Genomic DNA, 23,985 nt, shown 5'->3' with positions numbered 1-23,985 from the left:
CGTTTGACCACGGGATCTAGCCCTTTGACTTTGCACGGACGGGTTTTGACCAGTGGAACTATCCACCCAGTCGCGTTAGGTCAACCCATACGAACACTTTAGAGCAACATCCGGGCAAAACCCACAGTAAGATCCCCTCCGTGTAGACCCGACGCGTCCGTTTCCCCCCTTCAGGTGCCGGCGGCGGCGCCGTCCGTGAGCGGGGGCACAACCTGGAGACGCGTGTTGCCTCTAATTTGGACATGGCACCACACCACCCCGCATGTATGAGGGCCCGGTTAGACGGGAGGGTGTACCTGGGGGGTAGCAATGCCGCTAGGTGTTGCTTTGGGCCCTCCTACGGTCGTGAAAGCATGGTGGCTAGCGCAGGCACCCGGCACGCAACTCCGGGGTGTGCCCCCCATCTCCGGCGTCGCTGTGGGGCACGGCGCGGCGGCAGCAACGTCCGTGAGGGGGGCAATCGATATACCATCTGGGTATGTTTTTTTTGTGTTAGCCAAGGCACATTTATGTTGTGAAAAAAACAGGGAGAAGTAAATAAAAATAAGTAAAAAAATAAAAATAAATAAATAAATAGAGATATGCCGACGGCAAGGCCGTCGGCATACCTGCGCACATGGCCACGGATCGATGACGTGCCTAAGGGCGCGGATCGGTGTTGTGGCAACATCCATGGGCCAGACCTATGCCGACGGCCAGGCCGTCGGCATAGATTTGCCACCCCTCGGACAGGCGAGCGACGCGGATCGATGACGTGGCGGGTGACGCGGATCGATGACGTGGCGTCTATGCCGACGGCCGCCGTTAGCCCGTCGGCGTAGATTGACGCCGTCAAAAGGCCGTCTCCGTCCGGGTAGCCAGGCCCACGAGCTATGCCGACGGCCTTCTCTATGCCGACGGCCACCGTAGGCATATTTCTATCGACGCCGACGGGTGAGCTTTGCCGACGGGGGCCGTCGGCATAGATTGATATACGCTGACGGCTTTTCTATGCCGACGGCCTGGGCTGGGTCTTCGGGATAGGCCAATCTATGCCGATGGGGCCCGTCGGCATAGGTTCGGCCGTCGGCATCGCCAGTTATTCTGGTAGTGACGGGCTACTGCACTTGTGCATGCATTGCAACAGTAAGGAAAAGCTCTTTCTTGAACAAGTCAAGCTCAGTGGAGTTCATACTTGCTACTACTCCAGTATCCTAGGCAGGCGAGTACACTAATGTGTTTCCCGATATCTTTACCTATATATATATATATATATATATATATATATATATATATATATATATACTAATAAAGCGGCTATCGCTTCTGATTGTCCGTCATTAAAATTACCCTTCAAGTTGATAAAAATTACCCACCAATGCCATCCGTAAGTGAAAAACACAAGCGAACCAACCACCCTACTGGCCTGGGCGGTTCTCTGCCACCCAGGAGATCTGGGTTCGAACCTGAGTCCTTCCCATTTTTCATGCCTTTTTTTCACGAATTTCAGTTGGCGTGAGATAGAGCTACATCGCTAAGTGTCGCTTAACAGATGGTCTATACAGTATTACGGTCAAAATATTCTCTTTTTAACTATTTTTTTTGGCAAATTCAAGTATTTTTTAAAAATATTCATATCGTTCAACCCCGAACACCAAATTTAGCATGTCATAATTGTCCAAAAAGAAATTGCAGATTCTAAATATAATGTTGTCTTGCATGTTAATTATTTTTAAAATTATTTTATGTTTTACCCTTAATTAGTACTTTTCTTTTCTATTAAAGGTACGGAAGTTTCTTACTCCCCTTTTTTGTACGTCACTTATTACAAGATTTTCATCTGTCGTTTGGTTCGTCCATTTGCACATAAAATAAAATAGAAAATAAAAAATACTTGCAAATAGTATAAAATTTTCATGAATTCAAAATATATTCTTGATTTTAGAAAATTTTCAGAAAATTGTAAAAGCGCTCACAAATTTAAAAAATGTTCATGATTTCAAATATATGCACGAGTTTTAAAAAATGTTCATGATTTTAAATATTATTCATGATTTCACGAGATTGAGAGTGATAGTTTATCTCGATGATGCAACAAAATGTGGTCATGACCATTGACGATTATGAAAAAAAAATCTCCCGTTGCAACGCACGGGCCCTTTTGCTAGTGAGTAATAACGTGTCGATCCTCTTCTTCCGACCGTGTCATCTGCCAAATAATTAACGTGTTTTTCCCGTAAAATAAAAATAAAAACAATTAACGTGTTTCCCAGCATGAGTAATATTGGTCATACACCTCCAAGCCATACAGTGCAAATTACCAAACCACGCCTCAACTAGCGATCCAAAGTAAATCTAATCCAGGAATGTTAATGCGCTGATGTTTCTCCGATTAGTTCTGTCTCGAGCGCACCAACAGTCTCGCCGTCCGAAAACTCCGAACCGCCTGTTCCATCCGAGCTGCATCTCCTGGAGCGCAAAGAGGTCTCCAGCTGCAAGCTCTCTTTGATCCCCTCCACGACCTCCACCATCGTCGGCCGGTCCCGCCCTGTGTGCTCCGTGCACCGCAGGGCCAGCTCCGCCACCTTCCACACAGAGTTGATGTCGCAGTCTCCTCTTACCGTCGGGTCGGTCACACTGTCAGAGAGCCTGTGGCGTGCCCAATGAGAGATGTTGGTTCTCTCTGTGTCGCTGATGATGATGATGGCTGGCTGGCCTGTGATGAGCACCAGCAGAACGACGCCAAAGCTGTACACGTCACTCTTCTCACTCAGATGAGAGGTCGCGTAGTACCTGCTCAGAGCTAAGTCTCACATTTTACTCAAACAAAAAGTTAGTAGGGGCAAGCTATGTGCAACAGTTGTTTCAACAGAAATATGAAAAATCAGGGTCAAGAACGTGCATGCATACTCTGGGTCCAGGTAACCTAGGGTACCAGCTGGTTGGATGGTTGTGTGTGTTCTCGTACCACTGCTGAAAGCCCTTGTAAGGCCAAAATCCGTTAATTTTGCCTCCAGATTTGAAGTAAGTAGGATATTTCCAGTCTTCACGTCTCTATGAATCAAGGGTGGGCTGCAGGATTTGTGCAGGTATTCCAGTCCTACGTTTAAACTTAGATGATGTCTACACAATCAAAACATCGATGATTTCTAGCATTGAAGGGATATGGTATATGGACAACAGCCCACATGTGAAAAAGAAAAGGAAACTTGCAGCATACCGTAGGCAGAGTCCAATGCGATCTTAAGGCGTTGCAGCCAGTTAGAGGATTCTTGACCTGTCAACAAAAAGTAAATTAGATAAACCAGTTCAACTTTGAAGGGAGGGCTGGTAACCTGTTGCACTAGTAGACCACTATTTTTCAAGTATTCATTCGTAAACCAGCTTTCAAGTATTTTGCAAGCAACCAAATTCTCTTGATGCTATAGTAATAACTAAGAAACAATGTTTTACTATTTTACCTAGCTAACATTGGGTAACTAATTTGTCTCACGGTTGAGGCCTGTACCATGCTGAACTTACCTTTGTACTCACGCAGAATGATGTGGGAGTGGGGCAAAAGTTACTAACGTCTGAGCCGGTCCCGCAGGTTTCCTCCATCCATGTACTCATAGACAAGGCTTAGATGTTTTCTATCCCTGCAAAAACCAATTAAGGACACCAAGTTCTTGTGATGGACCCTCGCTAGGTGCTGAGCCTGCGGTATGGATATGATAATTCATAAACCGGCAATATGTACTGTATGATATCTGATACACCGATACTTATTTTCTTGAGCGGTAAATGTACATGACTGACTACATGTACCTCAGCTAAAAATTCTGCATAACCTTGTGAAGATGTCTTTGACAGCATCTTCACTGCAACAGGAGTTCCATTCTCCAAATAGCCAAAATACACAGGGCCAAATCCACCCCTTCCGATTACAGTGTTGAAGTTATTGGTAATGACCTTGAGTTCCTTGTACGTGAAGCTCCAGTTCTCGAACTGATTAGCAGAACGAGGCACATCTATAGGCAGCATAAACACTGCTCGTATTTTAGTACGCATGCAAAAGGAATGCCAATCAAGCATGCTAAACTCTCTTGGTAATACCACTATTCATAAGTTGATATTGATTTAGTTACCTGGCCTCTTCTTCCTTCTAGACCAAATGAGAGTGTTGAACTTTTTTTTTATGGAGGAAAAGTTGATAAAAAGTTATGCCAATGAGCTAAGGAGTATCATTACAAACATATTTCCAACAATATAATTTTTGTGACACATTATCACTTATATTTTGCTAGTCAAATCTTTGTTTAATTTATGACCCAAAATATGAGGGAAACTAATCTAATAAACCATGCTCTCAAAGGAAGTAGAGTTAATTGCATCTGAGGTACACAAACTTGCATAGTGGGTACAACTTCATACAACAACTTGAAAATGACACAAATTCATCACACAACTTGTGTTTTAGTAACATCCAGATACATTTTCGTCCTTGTCGTCAAAATGTAGTCTGCTTTCTAGGCTTCTGTTCTACTCCCTCCGTTTCAAATTACTCGTCGTGGTTTTAGTTACTCGTCGTGGTTTTAGTTCAAATTTGAACTAAAACCACGACGAGTAATTTGGAACGGAGGGAGTAATTCATATCAGACATCGATACAAGAGGCTGGGTCAGAAGAAATTAAATTGGTCAGCGTAAGAGAAAGATTACTCTGTTTCGAGTACATCAGCAACGGGGGCCTTGATAAGCATATTACTGGTAAGATAAGATCTTGTTGCGTTCGATGCAGCTCTTCTCTTCTTTACTTCTTTGCCTTATTGCCTTGAACAGTGCTCAGTTTTCAAGTCATGGCCACCAGTTAGGGACATACTTGAATCAGAAATGTTCCATCATTGCTTGGTCTCACTTTTTCTATGTATTTATTCTTCTATAGATGAATTAAGGGGACATGAATGGGAAACACGCTATGACATAATCGCTGGAGTTTGCAAGGCTTGTGCCATCTCAAGGGAAAAAATATTATTCATATGGACCTTAAACCAGCAAACATATTACTAGATGATGATATGATTCCAAAAATTACCGATTTTGGTTTGTCAAGACTAAATGAAAACTCACATACTAGGGGTCAACGGTTCGGAACAAGGTAATATATGCTTCAGAAGAACCACTATTTAATTGACATGTTTCTGTTATACATTCCTATGTTTACTTTTTGTCATAATGCGTCACACGATCGTCTTTTCTTGCAGAAGATATCTCGTGCCGGAGTATGAGAACACTGGCAAAATTTCATTCAAGTCTGACATATATAGTTTGGGTGCAATAATCATTGAATTAGTAACTAGGTGTATGAGTGCCCCTGACAAAAATAATATAAGGGTGATTTCTCTCACTTTTTGGAACAAATGCGGTGTTTTGCATCCTTCTTTTAATTTTTTGCACTGTCATATGCATACCATCCTACGGAATGGCATATCTTATTTAAACTACATGTTTCTGTGTGAGGCGTGCGAATTCGGGGGCTTGCCGTTGAAATAGGTTTTTAGGGAGTCAGTGGACGAATTTAGTTCCTCCAGGGTCATTTAGGGCACGGTCAATGCATAGCCCCAGGATGATGTCCCATATTTCATTTAGGATCGGACTTCAGGAGAAATAGGTCCGGATGGTGATGCGGGATCCTCTGCAGGAGACGGGGTGCTTGCGGAGAAAAGGTGTGGTCCGGTGTAAAAAGCTTAGAAAGTTGGAGTGAAAAATAGAGATGCATGTCTACTAGAGTCTCTATATTCCATTTATTGATGAGGCACACTAGTGATAGCTTGCAATGGAGAGAAATAATCAACGTAGGTGTTTCAATTTACTTTTTCTCGTGAACCACCCTAGTTTATGCCCTCGATAAAAATAATACTAGTATCTGCCGGCTTTGGAGACAAAGTGTGAATCTTCCTCGCTTTGTAGGTGAGGCGTGAGTCACTTTAAACGTGTAACGCACTGGGGCACTTTGGTGGGTGTTTCCACGAAAGCCTTTGGTATAAACTTTGGTATAAACTTGGTGCCTTTCCGAGTCAATGGCCTTCACCAGAATAGATCTGGAGGGAGGCGGCATCGGCCATAGAGCGGAGGGAGGAGGGAGATCGCCTTGTTGCCTGCGCCGCGGACAGGAGGAGGCTGGAAGGTATGTCTCTAGCTTGTGGCACTGATGGTGTGCTGTGTGTTCTTGGAGGTTGATTGATAGACCAACTCTTTTGGATAGGATGACTGGCTTCAATTCAGCCCTGCCTACTAGAGTAGAGTAGAGTAGATCTTACGTAGTAGGGGAAATTCATAGCAGCCCCTGCTGTGAACAAACGAGCTGTATGTATATATGAATATTATTAATAATAAGTAGTTCTTATTCAAATAAAGGAGTATATATAGTACGTACTAGTAGTTCGCTTGGCAATCATTATTAGTTTTTTTTCTTTTCTTTTCTTTTCTTCACGCACATAGTCCTAAACAGAGAAAAGGGGCTATTAGGAGATAAAACATGGCTTAGTAGCAAAAAGGAATACTTCGCTTCAATAAATATACAATATATATTGTTGCTCTTTCGTTCTTACACCTTTCTATAATACTTGCCACTTCAGACATGATAAGTCTGCCCTTCGCGAGAGCATAACTGCAAAACTACATCAGAAGGCATCTGAGATCAGCAGCACCCCCCATCGTCATTGCCTTTGTTTTGGCCAGAGAGCTGGGTATCTATCTAGTCACTCACTGACCAACCACTCTGAACAAGAAGCATCTCTCCACTAACAAGCAGCCATCAAATCGGCAAATAAACAAGGTAACTACAACTTCATGTTGTGTCTCTCGCCTTTCTAGATGATTACCTGTTTTCGATAGCTTAATGTTGTTTTATACGATCGATTTCAACAGTGCTCAGTTGTGGCCATGGCTTTCGCCATATTCAATGGGTATGCTTCTCAATCTGAGCAATGTTTCCCAAGGATCACAAATTTGGGAGGGATTTTCTAGCTGATATTTGGATTGCACAGGGATATGTGGAGGGGCCCCAAGAAGCATCAATGTGCTTTGATGCCCTTGCAAATCGTTCATTCTTTCAGAGAGCATCGCCACATATTGATGAGCATGTAATTCATGATCTGATGCATGATATGGCACAACTAGTCTCAACTGATGAGTATGTAATTCATGATCTGATGCATGATACGGCACAACTAGTCTCAACTGATGAGTGCTTCATTATAAAGCATGCGAGTGACCTTGATAATGTTCCTTCAAATGTCCGCCATCTGTCCATATTCACGAAAGGAGAAGCTCAGTGTTCTGAATTGAAGAGCATATGCAACAAGAAAAAGTTGAGGTCCCTGGTATGTGATGAATCATATAGCAGTGCAGAAGATTTTGAGCCCGTGTAAAATGTTGGTTCAAGGAACTGCTGAAAATCCGTGTACTGAGTATTAAACTTTCCGGCGCGGTACAGCTACCAGAGAGCATGGGCAACTCAAAGCATCTGTGTTACCTTCGTTTTCTTGGAAGTCCAACTTCCTGCACATTTCCTTCGTCAGTTTGTCGTTTGCATCGTCTCAAAAAGGTAGAGTGTGGCAGTTGCTTGATTGAAAGGTTTCCCCCAGACTTCAGTGATTCCCTCAGTTTACAGAAAATCAATTCAAAGGGTTTTGCTTATAACAAGGACCACTCTGGGAAACTCTGCCTAGATTGGTCCGGTTCGCAAAGTCCTGAGACGGTGAAGATGATGGAAAACCAGATGTAAATATTACCTCACTGGAATCTCCAACATTTGTGTGTAAAGGGTTACGGAGGTGAATCTTGTCCTAGCTGGCTCCAGCCCAACCTGCTGCCAATGTTACGTTCCCTTGAATTTCTTAAGTGTGACAACTTGAAGAGCATACCATTCTTTGCCCCGTTGGAGGGATCAGTTGATAATACAACACGTTCAGACAACCTTAATCGTCTTGAAGAGTTAATCATAAAAGCTTGTGGTCAAATCAATTGGCGAGGCTTGGTGGTCCTACCTAGTACCTACTTGTCTTAGAAGGCTAACCCTTGATAGATCAGGCAATTTCATGGATCACTTTGTGAGGTGCTTCCTTGACCTCACCTCCCTCACTCGTTTGGGCATAATTGGCTGCGAATCGTTGACATATATTCCCCTGCATTTGTGGAGAAGCAATCTTCCATCCCTGGAGGAACTATATATTGATTCTTGCGACAATCTTACATCAATCGTTTCTGAAGCTGTCGGCGTTCTGGGAACGGGGATCCCCAGACTTGCCTGCCTGCGACCTACGGCGTGGCTCAAAGGGGGCCAGCACGGCTCATCTTCATCAACACAAGACTCAAGACCCTCGCGAGGGGCCAAGCCTCGCGGGGCGGACGACGTGGAGCTTCCTCAGGCGCGGCCTCATCAGGCTGGCTCACGAGGAGGCGGAGAGATCAAGGCGGGGTACCTCACGAGAAGCCCGTGACGCAAGCCATGACGACTCAGGGCGCCAGGCGGGTGCCAGCCCGCGCAGCGTCCTCCTTTCCTCTTTGGTGCAAAGGGAGCAAGCGCAGCCGCGGAGTACCGAGGCATCAGGCAAAGGTTGCCATTTCGCTGCAACAAGACCAAGACCAGGAGGACTACGAGACGGAGGTCACCGTGGAGCCCAAGACGGCGTCATCACCAGAGCTTTACGCAGGCGAAGACTACTTTTGTCAGGATAGCTGATACTTGCTGTCCCCCTTCGAATTAGCCCGCCATTGTTGGCTCCCTTCCCGCTCGATATTTGGGAAGAGGACCAGGGCCTCTATAAATAGGACCAGCCACCCACATAGTAAGGGGGGCAGTAAGGGGGCAGTAAGGAGGCAGTAGGCAGTGAGTGAGTGAGAGAAAGAGAGAGAAAGGTGGCTGAACTCCTCCCAGCAGTTCATCGCCCTAGCCAAGAACAGACCCTCGCGAGGCTGTTCTTTCTTGTATTGTTCATCATCATCAGCCCCAAGAGGCAATCCACCCACCACACACTGGAGTAGGGTATTACACCGCAACGGTGGCCCGAACCAGTATAAACCTTGTGTCTCTTATGCAGTTCTTTCAGTAGCCTAGATCTTTGCGAGACGGAGAGGTAGAAGACATAATCTCCGCGCGCACCCCAGTGTTCGAACCTTAAGGGTCTGCCGGAACCCGAAATCCGACATTTGGCGCGCCAGGTAGGGGTGCGCCGGAGTTCGTCTTCCACCGCCCCGTTCTCCTCCGATCGTCGCATCCATGTCCGACGCTCGTCGGGCCCGCGCCGAGTGTCGGGCCGCCATCGCTTCCCGCGTCGCCCAGACGGTGCCCGTCGGCGGACGTCCTCGTCGTTCCCCGTCACCCGCCATCAACGCCGCCACCAGCCCGGCAGGGGGCGAGCAGCAAGCGTCGTCTCAGCATCCATCCGTGCGGCAAGACGGCCGCACCGCTACTCCATCGCTCACACCAGCTGGTTCTTCGTCCCGCGCGCTCCGCGCACCCTTGGAGGCTCGAGCTGCGCTCATCGCGGCAAACGAGCTCCTGCGCTACCGTCCCGTCGACGACGTCTACGAAGAGTGGCTCGACCGCGTCGCCGAGCTCGTCCGCGCCGCAGGGGGCTCTCCCGCGCCGTCCGTTCCGCTGTGCCACACCCCGCCCCGCGGGGGCAACGAAGCTCCGGGGGCGTACCAGCCGCCTCCTCTCCAAGAAGACACCATGGCTCCAAGGCGCGTGGCTCCTGGGCGGGACCCGCTCCGTTAGGTGCCAACGCAGCAAGAACGGAGCTGCCAAGAAGTCCCTCGCCCGCAAGAAGCTGCCCGGGCGCTCCCTGCTCCGGCACGCCGCGACCCTGCTCCAGCTCCGGCATGCCAAGACCCCGCGCTGCTCCTAGCTGCAGCGCGTGGGGACCCTCAAGACCGAGCTCTCCACCAGCCGAAGCCTTTCGTGGCCACCGCAGGCTGCCGTGCCTACACCACCGAGCCACGTAGCGTCGCATGGCCCGGCAAGTTCAAGCCAGACCTGCCTCCTCGTTATGACTGCACGACTGACCCTGCAGAGTTCCTCCAGCTCTATGAGCTGGGCATCGAAGCTGCCAGCGGGGACAAGAAGGTCATGGCGAACTGGTTCCCCATGGCGCTCAAGGAAGGAGCTCGCACCTGGCTCCTGAATCTAGCTCCAGGCACGATCTCTTCCTGGGACCAGATGCGCACCCGCTTCATCGCCAACTTCCAAGGTACTCGCGATCGGCCACCCGCCGTGAGCGACATGCGCCGCATCAAGCAACAACCCGAAGAGACCCTGCAAAAGTACATCCAGCGCTTCAACAGTGCGCGCCTCAAGATCCCCAAGGTGTCCAAGGAGGCCATCATCTTGGCCTTCTCCAATGGTGTGCGCGACGTCAAGATGAAGGAGGAGCTGGTGATGCATGAAGACCTGTGCACCTCCCTGGAGCTGTTCAACTTGGCGACCAAGTGCGCCAGGGCTGAGGAGGGACGCCTCTCCCTCCTCGAGCTGCCTGCCGCAGACCCAGAGGAGAAGAAGCCCAAGGCCAAGGACGTGAAGCGCAAGGGGGCTGCCGTGCTCGCGGCAGAACCAGACACCAAGCGGGGCAAAGATCTGCCTGAGTCCTCCAGGGGCAACCGGTACTGTGTGTACCACGACCTCCACACCCACAACACCAACGAATGCCAAGAACTCCGCGCCGTGCGAGAAGGAAGGATCGGCCGTCGTCCCGACCGCGCCGATCGGGGCTGCGGCCGAGGAGGAGGAAGAAGCGCAGGACGCTGGGAAGACCGCGGCCCGCGCCAAGGGTGGCGCGATCAACCTCGCGAGGATCGCTGGCGAGACCTGCCTCACGAGGGGGACTAGAGGGATCAGCCTCGTGAGGATCGCCCACAGGGCAACGCAGACCTCCCTCCACTGCCGCCTCAGCTAAGGAGGAATGAGGACCGCCATCAAGATGAAGGGGCTAGGGGCTTCCAGGAGCCACGCGCAATCGCATGCATCCTGGGCGGAGCTCAAGCCCCAGCCTCCCAACGCATCTTCAAGCAGTTTGCCCGCGAAGTGAATGCAGTCCTCCCCAGGCTTAAAGCAACGCGCCCTCTCAGGTGGTCGGCATGCGCCATCACATTCAGCTCAGCGGATCAACTCAAGTGTGCGGCCACAGCCGGAGTCCTCCCGATACTTTGCTCCCCAGTCATCAGCAATGTACTGGTCACCAGGACCCTCATCGATGGTGGGGCAGGGCTCAACGTCCTGTCCGTGGAAACGTTCAACAATCTCCAAGTGCCCTACGACCAGCTTCAGCCAACCAAGCCCTTCTCCGGAGTCACCGACGGCTCCACGGTCCCGATTGGGCAGGTCCACCTCCCAGTCACCTTCGGGGCACGCAACAACTACCGCACCGAGCTCATCGACTTCGACGTCGCCCACATCCGCCTGCCGTACAACGCCATCCTCGGGTACCCAGCGCTGGCCAAGTTCATGGCCGTAACTCACCATGGTTACAACGTCCTCAAGATGCCAGGGAGTGGCGGAGTCATCATGGTGCCCTGTGAAGAAAAGGATGCAGTGTTCCCTGGAGCGAGCCTTTCAGGCCGCGTCACTGGAAGACCCGGATCGCGGAAGCAGGAGGCTTCCCGAGACCACCCCCAAGAAGAAGAAGACATCGTCCGGACCGGCCCCTCGGGAGGCGGGCCCCTCAGGGCCCGCATCTGCTCAGGGGGAACCTCCTTCCATCGCATAGGAAAGCGCGCCCGGCGCCCTCCTCAGGCAGGGCTCGGGGGCTCTCCCCTGGAGGGCCACCGACCTTGCCAGGGTCACGAGGGAGGCGCTTGGGCACCACATGGAGGCGTGTTACGAAGTACGTTTCCCTCAAGAAGGAGCGAGGTAAGGAAGGTCAGACCCACAGGAGTTCGTCAACAAGGCCATTCAAGAACTACAGAAATCAAGAGTCATGAGGGGTTTCCGCCGTCTACCGGCTGTGGCTCCCCATCCAGGCGAGGATGGTGGGCTGCGTGTCTGCATCGACGTACCAGGGCTCAACCAAGTCGCTACGATGGAGCGTCTCTGGCCCTCACGAGTGGGGCGTTGCGGGGGTCCGCCCCACAGCTACGTTCGCATGCCTTACGGCTTGCCGAGCGCGGTTGCTACGTGCCAGCGCCTCATGAGGGGCATCATGGAGGCTCAAAAAGACAGGCGTTCCGCAGCCTTGGCGGAGATGGAGATGATTCACGAAGAGCTACCAGTGCCTCCGGAGCCTCCCGAGGCCCCCGGGCCTGGGGGCTCATGAGGATCGGCTTCCGCAGCCCACCGAGTCTGCTGCACCAACACCCCTTCGCCCTCAACACCTTCAGGTGACATCTTACCAGTTTTATTTCCAGCTGGGAGCGCCCTCCCAGGGCTGCATCATTCCCAGGCCGCGTGGGTCCGTCCCTGCGGTATGTATCCTTTTTATTTCATGTTGTTAGCTTGCTTTGTTGGGGGCGCCCCTCGGGCTGCATCGTCCCCAAGTCGTTCGGGCTAGGCCCAGCGGCATGTATCTCCCTTGCGTTTATGCATTCGCCCATCATGCTTGATTACTTGATGACTGTCCACGGCACCCCTTCTTCTCCATGTCGACCACTTGCACGTTAAAGGGGGGGTACCTAAGCATCGCGAGTCAGGGCTCTTACTGGCTCTCCAGCCCTCACCCTCTGGCCATGTCCACGGCATCGCGACCTGGCATACCAGCGACGGCTGAGACAAGCTCAAGGGCCGGGACCCGAGAACGTAGAGTGCCGGCATCTAACCAAATTTGCAGGAACACAGCACAAGATAAGGCCCAGTGCCAGGCGCAACCCGCCTAGAGGTAGGGCCCGTGAGTCCCGCGCTGGCTCACGGGTGCCCAGATACACCTCACCTAACCCTACCGTGCCGGCCACGTGTCAGGGCGGGGCTGTACACGCCCCGGGGGCTCCTCCCGAAGGGGAGCCCCCTCCCGCGTACCAGTGGAAGCACCATGCTCCGCGCTGGCTGACGACACTGCCGAGGAGCGGCTATGCCCGTACACATGCGGAAGCGCTATGCTCCGCGCTGGTGATAAACAACTGAGGGTGGCCCCCGGGCCGCATCAACCTCAGGGAGCCCAGAGCTCAGTGTCTAGCCTCACCGCAACGCCTCCCCTCGGGAGCGCCGCGCGAGGGGGCTGGGCACGGGGGCTGCGCCTGGGTCATGCCCAGACGTACGCCACCCAGCCAGGCCCCTCGGGCCTGGTTCGCCGCGCGTCTCTCCCCGAGCGGAGCCAAGGTATGAAGGCCGTTTGAGCGTCAAGGGGGACCCCTGAGCATCGCGACTCAGGGGCCTAACTGGTCCCGTAGCCCCTCACTCCTTAGTTCCGAAAGGCTAATGCTGGGTGAGGCACGCGCGGGCCGGGCTCTGCAGACGTAGAACAGTGGTCCCACTTGCATCTCACCTCATCACTTGTTGTTTGCGCGTCAAGGGGGACTCCTGAGCATCGCGACTCAGGAGCCTAACTGGCTCCGTAGCCCCTCACTCCTTTGGTCCCGTCCTGGTTTCCGGTCGGGGCTAATGCTGGGTGAGGTACGCGCGGAGTCGGGCTCTGCAGACGTAAAACGGAAGATCCACCTACATCACACCTCCCTACTTGTTGTTCGTGCGCCAAGAGGGACTCCTGAGCATCGCGACTTAGGAGCCTAACTGGCTCCGTAGCCCCTCACTCCTTTGGTCCCGTCCTGGTTTCCGGTCGGGGCTAATGCTGGGTGAGGTACGCGCGGGGCCGGGAGCGTAGAACACAAGCAAGTAGGGAAGAAAAGCATAAAATTCAAGGAATTTAAAAGCAAATATTACAGTCCATACTGTCGTCTCCATACCAAACGCGAGTTTAAACGCCTCCCCAAGGCATGATGCATGTGCAGGAATTAAAAGCAAGACAGGAGCAGTAGCGGAGTCACTTGGCGGCGGTGGAGCAGCGCGGGTGGCCCCGCCTCATGGAGCAGCAGGACCGGAAGCATCCTGCTTCGACTTGGTACTGAAGGCCCGGAACTTCCCCAGCAGAGCCTCCGCGCGACCCTTCACGGCCTCGGCAGTGGCGGCAGCACCATCGCCGCTTACTGGCTCCAACAGGCTGTCGAGGTCGGCGCTGGGGTCGTGAAGGTAGATGTGGGTGAAGACCCGCGTCAGTGCAGCAGAAGACAGGACACGCGCCTTGGCCTCGGCCGTGGGGCCAAGGCCAAGGGTGACATCCTCAAGAGCACGAACTCTTGGGAGGAGCCCTCGGCGTGGACCCCAGGAGGAACAACCCACACCTTCGTGACCCGTCGGCGCCGACGACGGCACTGACCGCGGGGATCGGCATCGACCCCTTCGAGGCCCTCGACGTGGGCATACAAGGGAAGCGGGAACCCCGGCGGAGACCGCTCGCACCGAGGCCTCAACACCACCTGACGGTCCTCCTCGTCCCGGCCGCGAAGAGCGAGCCGTTTCTTCGGCGGGAGCGGGTCTGGTCCCTCTCGAGGGGCCTTTCCCTTCTCCGCTGCAGAGAACCGGCGAATCGGAGCCATCGCGGCAAGACGGAGCAAGGATCGGGAAGAAGGAGAAGCAAGGAGGGATGGACTGGAAGGGCACGCGCAGTTCCGTACTTATAGCCGGCGAAGGCCAACCACCGGCCTCCACGGTCGCAGGTAATCATGACACGATTTGCATGCAGGGACTTGTCCAACTCGCGCGATCACCAAGGCGTCGTGGGGAAGTGGAGACGCCCACGTCCAATCAACCGCCACGCGGCGCCCAAGGCCGCAGGCTGTTAGGGCCCGCGGCGCTTCGTCCTTACCCTTTCGCCTCTCGGCACGGCCAAGTCCGGGCACGCCTTGTGCCCGGGGGCTACTGTCGGCGTTCTGGGAACGGGGGTCCCCAGACTTGCCTGCCTGCGGCCTGCGGCGTGGCTCAAAGGGGGTCAGCACGGCTCATCTTCATCAACACAAGACTCAAGACCCTCGCGAGGGGCCAAGCCTCGCGGGGCGGACGACGTGGAGCTTCCTCAGGCGCGGCCTCATCAGGCTGGCTCACGAGGAGGCGGAGAGATCATGGCGGGGTACCTCACGAGAAGCCCGTGACGTAAGCCATGACGACTCAGGGCGCCAGGCGGGTGCCAGCCCGCGCAGCGTCCTCCTTTCCTCTTTGGTGCAAAGGGAGCAAGCGCAGCCGCGGAGTACCGAGGCATCAGGCAAAGGTTGCCATTTCGGTGCAACAAGACCAAGACCAGGAGGACTACGAGACGGAGGTCACCGTGGAGCCCAAGACGGCGTCATCACCAGAGCTTTGCGCAGGCGAAGACTACTTTTGTCAAGATAGCTGATACTTGCTATCCCCCTTCGAATTAGCCCGCCATTGTTGGCTCCCTTCCCGCTCGATATTTGGGAAGAGGACCAGGGCCTCTATAAATAGGACCAGTCACCCACATAGCAAGGGGGGCAGTAAGGGGGCAGTAAGGAGGCAGTAGGCAGTGAGTGAGTGTGAGAGAGAGAGAGAGAAAGGTGGCTGAACTCCTCCCAGCAGTTCATCACCCCAGCCAAAAACAGACCCTCGCGAGGCTGTTCTTCCTTATATTATTCATCATCATCAGCCCCAAGAGGCAATTCACCCACCACACACTGGAGTAGGGTATTACACCGCAACGGTGGCCCGAACCAGTATAAACCTTGTGTCTCTTATGCAGTTCTTTCAGTAGCCTAGATCTTTACGAGACGGAGAGGTAGAAGACGTAATCTCCGCGCGCACCCCAGTTTTCGAACCTTAAGGGTCTGCCGGAACCCGAAATCCGACAGAAGCAAGTAGCAACAGCGATGTTAAAGGATTCTCATCCCTTGCCAAGATACGTATTGAGAGGTGCCCCAAATTACTCAGAATGGATGAATTGCTGAAGCGAGATTGTGTACCTGGCGTGAAGACCATTTGGGTTTTCTTTTGTGGAGAGTTAATGTCCCTCTGTGTTGATAGGCTCGAGGGGTTGAAAGATCTGCTAATTATAGGTTGTCATTTTAAGTTGGATTTCGCGGAGGGTAGTGATATTACCATCCTCTCTTAAGAATCTCCGTGTGGGGTGTTGCGAGGGCATAGAATGTATCAACCTCGCCAATAGCAACATGGCAAGTTCTCCGCCGGTGCTGAAGAAACTCAGCATTACGTCCTGTCCAGGCCTCCAGTCCATTGGTGGTGCAGCAGCTGTTGATAAAGTAAAGAAAGTGAATATAAGGTGGTGCCCCGAGCTCAACGAGATACAGCAGCCACTCTGCCGCTGGTATGTGCAACTGCACAGTTTAATTACTGTATTCATATATTTATGCACATAATTTGCATGTTAATCTCGCTATGTAGTGTAAATAAATAAGTAGATTTAGACCATTCAGCTCATTAACCTTTTTCATTTGTCTAGCCTGGCTGGCACTGCTTATGATGAAATCGATGATTGGCACGAGACGTACGGGCCGGACAGTGGTCCGACCGGACGGTGGCGGCTTGTGTGAGAAAATATGCTTTTGGAGGAGTGCATGCGCAGGAAAATAAATTCAGGTGATGCCTAATAATAGCTTGTCAAGTGAAAGTAGAAATTGAGCCAGCTTGAGTGAGATTTTTGTGTGTGTATCCTTCCTGTATTTCTATTACCCCACTGAAGCGTGTTTCCTAGCCAGCTTATTTACCACTAGATGACTCGTTGCGCCAATGATGCAAAGGCCGAGAGGGAGCCAAGTATGGTGAGAATATTTAGACACCCAAGTCAAAAACCAAATGTGGCCAACACTCGCGCATCCTCTGCTTGGAAGCCGTCTTTTCTCACCGAATCTAACATAGATACATGATTCTTAACGAGCAAATTTCAAAGAAAATATAAAGCATGAAAAGCTTTAAGCTGTACTATTGAGACCATTCCATGATATCTTCATTTTGTTTCTTTGGAAATCTAAAGGTCTAAGAGGATGGTACATGTGAGAAGCTGTGAATCCATAACAGAAACTAAACTAACTCTCAAACAAACATTTCAAATTTGGAAGCCACAAAGAAGCAGCCATCCACAGCCCATAATTTTTCAACACCTAAATCCACGAAATCCAACCGAAAAAAATCATGGTAGAAACATACATCATGGCTTACGTCTCCGAGGACTTCTTGGCATTCTTGTGCAGGTTGGACACAACAATCCTCGCATGTATCTGGACAAATTAGGGAGGCACACTTCAACAAATCAGTTCTTAGTAATTATAGAATGCCCTGTATTAAAGGAAGTAAAATAAAGCATGTATGTGCTCTAACTTTCATAACTGCATGTGAACTCAGCAACTAACTTTATATACCATAGTGTACAATTCTCAAGTTTAGCTACAGAGACAAAAACAGGGACAGAGGGCGTGCATTCCAGTAGGCTCTGATAAACTCATTCCTAGCAATCCATTCCTTATATGTGTAAACAGGAACGCTACCCAATTGCTTATATCAAGAATGACCAAAAGAAGCAAACCGAGCACAACTCTATAACCACAGCATTTTAAAAAATTCTCCTATCTAAGCTAATGAAGCCTGCTCGTTTTCTTTTTGGATAAAGCCAGTTCGGTCAGTTAGGAGAAAAAAAGCAATTAATAAAATTACCCAAACTAAACAATCTTCTAATCTGCTTTAATGGAACATAATAAGCATTTGCTGCTGCTCTTTATATGATATACTGGACCCCTTTACAGCCGGTTATGCATGCACATTTTACACAGTAGCCCGCATACCCACTCAGCTTGCATCAGAAAAAGACAAGGCGCACCATAATCTCACCAGACAAGAACAAGTGGTAGGCCACGAAACAAAGCAAACAGAGCATGTAGCAAGAAGCAATGAAGTGCATCAATAAGAACACATCTAACCTTGCAAAAGTATGACCGGTCCGTATGTCAGGAAACCTGGACAGGAAGAGAAAGAAGCAACGAACAAACATTTCAGCTCAGAGACATTTTATCAAACAGCAGACGAGCAAGAAATATCTTACCCTTCCAAACAGAAATATCTTGCATTTTATCAAACAGTAACCTGATAAACAAGAAGTTGGATGACCCTGCAGCAACAAGATAAAGAGAAGCGAGAACAAGAAAATCAAAGAGCACGAGGACATGGAAAGCAAAGCCGGCCGAAGCGACGCATGCAAAAGAAAAAATGACGGCGACACTGATACGGAGAAGAAGAGCTGCAACCTCAACCGGTTCGACAACCAGGAGAAGTCCGTGTGGACGAGGCCGAGGCCGCCCGCCAGGACCAGCTCCAGCGTGAGGCCGCCCGCCACCGCGAGTCCCAAGCCTGCCTAGTTGAAGCCACAACCGGGGCCTCCAGGCCGACTCGTCCTCCCCTCCCCGTGCCCCATCTCCACATCTCTTGTCAAATCTTCCCAGCCAGTTGAGACCTCCGTCTATCTCTTAGAGCTGCCAAAACAGAGCAAATACAATTAAACTTCGAATTCTAGAAGTTGCGTTCTGGCATATATTTAAACAGTCTACAAAAATCAGTGCACAGAACATATATAATTGAACTTTCAAAATCGTCAATTAGATATTAAAGAAGATAGAATCATCATTGTGAGTGTACTGTCCATAACTGCATTGGCCCCTATTTTGTACAATGGCCTAAAGAAAACTCCAGTACATAAAAAGGAAGGATGCATTTATGGTAATGGAAAGATATTTCTAGCTTTTTACCGATTCAGACAAATAACACAAATAACAAATTGTCGATAAACATGGTAATGATTTGTGAGGGACGCCTGCACCATGATGTAAAACCATCGAATCAAATGTGAAATTGTATCAAAGAAAAGCAAACACAGTAGACATGGTTGATGCCTTGGCTACAATCTATGGTTCATCTTGCATCAGAGACCTCAACACAGGGATGTACTGTGCCTAGTTCATTGAGTTCAAAGTGGTGCTTTGATTAAGAGGAATTTGGTATCATCGCAGCTCATGTCGTGGCAAGGCTACTGCGACCCAGACTTTATCAGGACTGAATGTTCATTGCTCACTGATTCTGTTGTACCAGATGATCTGACCACCCGTCAATCCGATCTGTTTATAGAACTTTAGACCCAAACATAATAAATAATAAGCTTGTCCCATGTTAATGACAACAGTCTGACACACAATAGCTCTCCGATAGCACAAAAAAGATTTAGAAAACTGAAAAGTGGCGAATAAACATGAGAAACTCCTAACATATTACCTCTAGCAATCACAGTCATGGTCAGTGCTACGATCCCAGCTTCTCTCGTTTCCACCGTCTCAAATGCATCAAGAATTTCAAATGCTTACACTTGAAGGAACATAGTAAGTCTGGGCAAAATTTATGTGTGGAGCTCTCATGATTTTGGTGTACAATACACTCGAGCAAACACAGGGGGTCCATAGTATATTGAAAAATATTTGGCAACCCACAGTGCAAGCTGAGTGTTCTCCGGCTCTCTTCTGTCTTGTTGTAATAGTCAGACTGCCTACATTTAAACTTAGATGTAAAGCACCAAAATAACTGTCAAGCAAAACCAATAGTGCCAGGAAATTAAGAGGAACCCGAACCTTGCAGAACATCAAGCAATAACAATAGAAAAACTATTTTTTTACATTAAACAAAAAAGTGAAAGCATTATTTGGTGTATAGAACTCATAATAATTTGTGATCATCCATAGTGCACATAATTAAATGACCAGTAAGGGTATTGGTTATTCTATCCTCCTGATACCTACTGAGATACACCTAACTTGAAGTAGAATGGAAGAGATGTACTTCAGAACTGAAGATGAAATTGTGCACACATAATGAAAGTTGAAAGGAATAAATTGCTCGCATACACAAACTATCTAGTTTGTTTAGCAAACACAGGGGATCTGCAGTACTTTGAAAATATTTGTCTAACCATGGCGCAAGCTGAGTGTTCTCAGGCTCCCTTCTATTCTTGTTTCAGGGTTGAAGCCATCACAATATACAAAAAACGGCAGCCATCCTTGGCCTCCATTTATCCTTCGCTTTCTTTCTCGAGGGTATGCCAGAGGCGCTTGTACATACCTGTTTTGGAAGACCTATCTCATTAGCATAAGAATTGTGCATTTCAATTGTAGAGAATGGTTAGATTAGTACCTGATATTGTCAACCGCATAATCCCAACAGAAATGTGTATGCCCTAATACATGGCAGGCCGCTCCATCTTTAGCGTTGTTGTGTATAGCTCTCAACCTTTTTTCCAAAGAATCAGAGCTAATGACCTTCAGAAGGTTTGGATAGTAAAGGGTTAGCTCATCTGGACATAACTCTTGCCTGCAAGAGGGCCAAAATAGGCAAATTTAACATTTATTATATAGTCTTCAGATTTGCACCTCTCCTTTTGCATCAGTATGAGGGAATTGCATCAGTATGAAAGAAGAGGAGAGAAGGAGCTAGCATACCTGCAGAAGGGCCGGTGAGGCTGCAACGTCACAACAAGGAAGCGGGGGCCCTTGCACCGAGAATTGCATAGAGTCGAAAACTGAAACCTCATAACAGTAGACATGCACTTACATAATATGCCTCCAGTCGTACCTGACTGTGAGTCTTATAGAGATTCAAACCTTACCCACCTGTGTGCATAACAAAAATGAGGCTAAGCAGAAGAAATAATCAGTTATGTGCTTCTTAGTAATTTTTGCTTGATTCCAAGAAGACCAAATATGTAAAAGGAGGACTCCAGGTCAACGTTCTGGATAATTGCTGAACATAAATCTACAATACTATGTATACTTCTTATAAACAGTATGTTTTCTGCTTTAATGGTTTAGAACCCACCTAAACAAAATAAAAGCAACAAAAAAACCTGGCTATAAAATGCAGTTCAAACAAAGCAAACAATAGGAAGCAATAAAAAATAAAACAAAACCATAATACGGCAATATATTGGAACAGCTAGGGTCGCATTTGCAAAGTTTATTGTTGTCTGTCTTCTCAATGAAGTTTCAATGACAAAGAGATTCAACCTGGAGTAAGCTATCTGAAATAAATTAATCCAACAAATCAAATAATAGTCCTGATGGGATGTACCTCGAATTAACTTAACAGGGACCATCTAGTACCGTGCAATGGACGAGCAGACATGTGGAATTGACGAGAGAATAAAAAATAGGTATATGAGGCATGAAGATCCATGTGAGATGTCCCAATAAATCGGTCAGAGAAACAAGCCAAAGCACCTTCTAGAGCAGCGAGCGAGTCCGTCGATGAAACTGGAATTGCAACCTGTGTTCCTGTAGAAAAATAGAACGACGGTGTGTCTGTAATTGCATTTTCCATCTGTTTTAGGTGTTCTTCACTTACACTGCCTACTTTTTTGTGAATAAAGGCATGTCTGTTCGCACATCAGATTACACTATGATTCGAAAACAGAGAATACAATATGTTATGTTGCAATAAAAAATAGGGAGGAAATTGGGTGATTGGTAATCATATATTGGTCGTTTACTCAGAAGAAGGGAATTGCTTGATCAACAAATATATATATCTGCACCCTGTACATAGTATAATGCTGCAGATATGTGTTTGATGGAAGTTGGTTTCATGCTCTTATTCTGACAGCAAGAAAACTAAATAAATTGATTTTTCATATATTCAAAATATGGTCCATATTATGCATACAAGGTGCTATCTTGGCATGGATACAACCTGCAACCATATGCACAGGAGGTGTGTCTGTCCTAAGAGGAGCATAGTTTCAGAAGAGTATTTCTTTATTTGAAGCGGTTTGATTTTTTTCCCGTGTGATCCACTGCTCAACTCGGTGTTCAAAGTAAGAACGGAGCAGTTGGAACGGCACAGATGTGCAGCCACACACACACAAACAGTAATCAGAACATTTTTGCAAGTTAGAACTAAATTTTATATACGATTAATGTTGGCACTCCATCGGCAATGAATTGGCATAGAACACATCAACATAGATTAATGTTGGTCGTATGGGAAAATATCAAGAGAGATTAATGCATATATTTTATGGCTCTCAGTTTTGAAATCAGACACGGTTTATAGTGATGAAGAAACAAAAGGTATTAGCTCTATTACCTCACACAGCCATTCAAAGTAATCACCAGGAGACAAAAGAACATATAAGACTCTAGGAATTAACATAACCTCCGTTGCATTGTTCATACGCACCCAATTCCGAAAAAGAAAAAGATAAGCTTCAGTAGCAAACAATTAGAATCTGAAAACTATGTACATATACAGAGAAAAGAAAATTAGGAACGCAAACTGTCCTATTACTCCCATGTGTGAAGAGCCAAAGCTATTTTCAAGCAGTATTATAAGGTAGCTCTAGATTTTAATCCATAGCAATCAAATTAACCACTACAGAAAAACTAAGAACAATAAACCTGAACTATTGCATGAAAGAAAAAGCAGTCATGATGATCTTCTTCAATACCTAAATTGCAAAAAGCTAGTCAGTCTACTCAACTTGTTATTTTCTACTGGAACTAAATAATAGAAAAAAGAATGCAAAAAGCTAGTCGGTCTACTCAACTTGTTATTTTCTACTGGAACTAAATAATAGAAAAAAGAAATCAGATGACTAACATAGATTAATACTGCCCTTCCAGCCTTATTGGATTTTCATCAAACACTTTCCAGGCACAGAGAAACAAAAATAGGGGATTGGAAGAAAGGGAGAGAGAAAAATCAGGAAGAGAAGTATGATTGTGTACCTGAAGCTGAGTTGCGATAGGATGGACGCTTGGAGAAGAGGCCGAGGAGGACGAGCAGCTGGACATCCTCCATGAAGAAGCAGGGCCGGCCTGCTCTTCTCTCGTGGCCAACCTCCTCCCTCTCCCTCCAAACCACCGCGACGGACCGCTGGCCCCGCTGCTTCTTGTCCCCGACGTTGGCCTGTCCCTGGCTCCTGGCTCACTGCTCCCCATGCTGCCGGTCTCCCCTGCACCTCCGCCAACCTTGAAGACCCAACCTCCCCTCCTCACCCATGGGGACGACCAGCGCAGGATCTGGAACCACCGCGAGCGACGACCTGGAGGGGCTAGAGCAGGGAGGAAGAGGAGAGACAGCGGTGGCAACGAAGAGGAGGGAGGGGCTCGCGGCGCGGGGAAGGATGGGGTGGCGGCACCAGGATGCTAGGGTTCGTGGGAGGGGATCGGGAAAGAGAGCAGAGAGTGCGGGGCTGGGCGGGCTGCTTTTTATACCCCAAATGTGAAAAGACTAAAATGCCCTCGACGGGGTACAGAATTTGCAGGCAGTGGCAATAGCGATTTAAAGGCGACGTGTAGGCCTTGGTCCTGCCTAGCAGTTCTTCCGGGTTTATATGTTCAATATCATCATGAACCTGGCAACTTGTTATTGTAATTTTTTTTTTTGAATCACTACTATTCCCTCTGTAAACTAATATAAGATCATTTAGATCACTCTACTTTACAGAACTACCACTCCCTGTGTAAACCAATATAAGATCGTTTACATCACTCTAGTTTACAGAACTAGTACTCTCTCTGTAAAATTATATAAGATCGTGTAGATCACTTTAGTTTAGATGGAGTATTATCAAGATCCACACACTCGTTCGTCTTTTGCTAATTTCATCATCATTACTGAAATGGAATGACAAACTAGTTTCGTCATCATCTTTTCCTACACTTCATTTACACTGACTGACACATTGCTTGCCAGTGAACCTTTGACTTTGCATTGCCCAACAAGGCAACAATAGGAACTTACGGCCTGGTAATCAAGTGCCTGTTTAATTAGAAAGCTATTATGGTGGCTTCGTGTACGAGCAACATAACACAGGATGCATCTAGAATAATCCAAGACGCGCAGTCGATCTGCTGAGGACTAATCAATAACACACGCACAATATAGAGATTTGTTAACAAGGTTCACCAGCTATATCCTAGGGGACTGACTATGGACGCTTCTTCCCATGACACCGCCACAGTATAGCACCTCGGACGCCGCCGCCCCC

At 48.6% G+C, this 23,985-nt stretch overlaps 3 long non-coding RNA genes across 6 annotated transcripts; 1 reads left to right on the top strand and 2 right to left on the bottom strand.

Annotated features, from left to right (window-relative positions):
- Window positions 1-2,081: 2,081 nt before the first annotated feature.
- LOC119329283 lies at window positions 2,082-3,614 on the bottom strand. The gene is made up of 2 exons (XR_005159397.1): window positions 3,502-3,614; window positions 2,082-3,256 (listed from the first exon to the last, which is right to left on the bottom strand). It is a non-coding gene; the product is annotated as an uncharacterized LOC119329283 (long non-coding RNA).
- A 2,432-nt stretch (window positions 3,615-6,046) lies between these two features.
- On the top strand, window positions 6,047-7,020 carry LOC119329282. Its single transcript, XR_005159396.1, has 3 exons — window positions 6,047-6,143; window positions 6,595-6,794; window positions 6,887-7,020. It is a non-coding gene; the product is annotated as an uncharacterized LOC119329282 (long non-coding RNA).
- LOC119329281 lies at window positions 6,509-23,171 on the bottom strand. 4 transcript variants are annotated; one of them, XR_005159393.1, is made up of 12 exons: window positions 22,721-23,171; window positions 21,215-21,268; window positions 21,066-21,090; window positions 20,438-20,608; window positions 20,133-20,309; window positions 19,912-20,060; window positions 19,224-19,491; window positions 18,004-18,430; window positions 17,882-17,917; window positions 17,115-17,185; window positions 15,914-16,199; window positions 6,509-7,710 (listed from the first exon to the last, which is right to left on the bottom strand). It is a non-coding gene; the product is annotated as an uncharacterized LOC119329281 (long non-coding RNA). The 4 variants fall into 4 exon arrangements; XR_005159394.1 differs by lacking the exon at window positions 22,721-23,171 and adding an exon at window positions 22,080-22,707; XR_005159392.1 differs by having other exon boundaries at window positions 21,066-21,268.
- Window positions 23,172-23,985: the final 814 nt, after the last annotated feature.

Source organism: Triticum dicoccoides, chromosome 7A (assembly GCF_002162155.2).
Source record: "Triticum dicoccoides isolate Atlit2015 ecotype Zavitan chromosome 7A, WEW_v2.0, whole genome shotgun sequence".
Lineage (NCBI taxonomy): Eukaryota > Viridiplantae > Streptophyta > Magnoliopsida > Poales > Poaceae > Triticum > Triticum dicoccoides.
The sequence above is the reverse complement of the archived record's forward strand: the minus strand, read 5'-3'. Positions and strand labels throughout refer to the sequence as shown.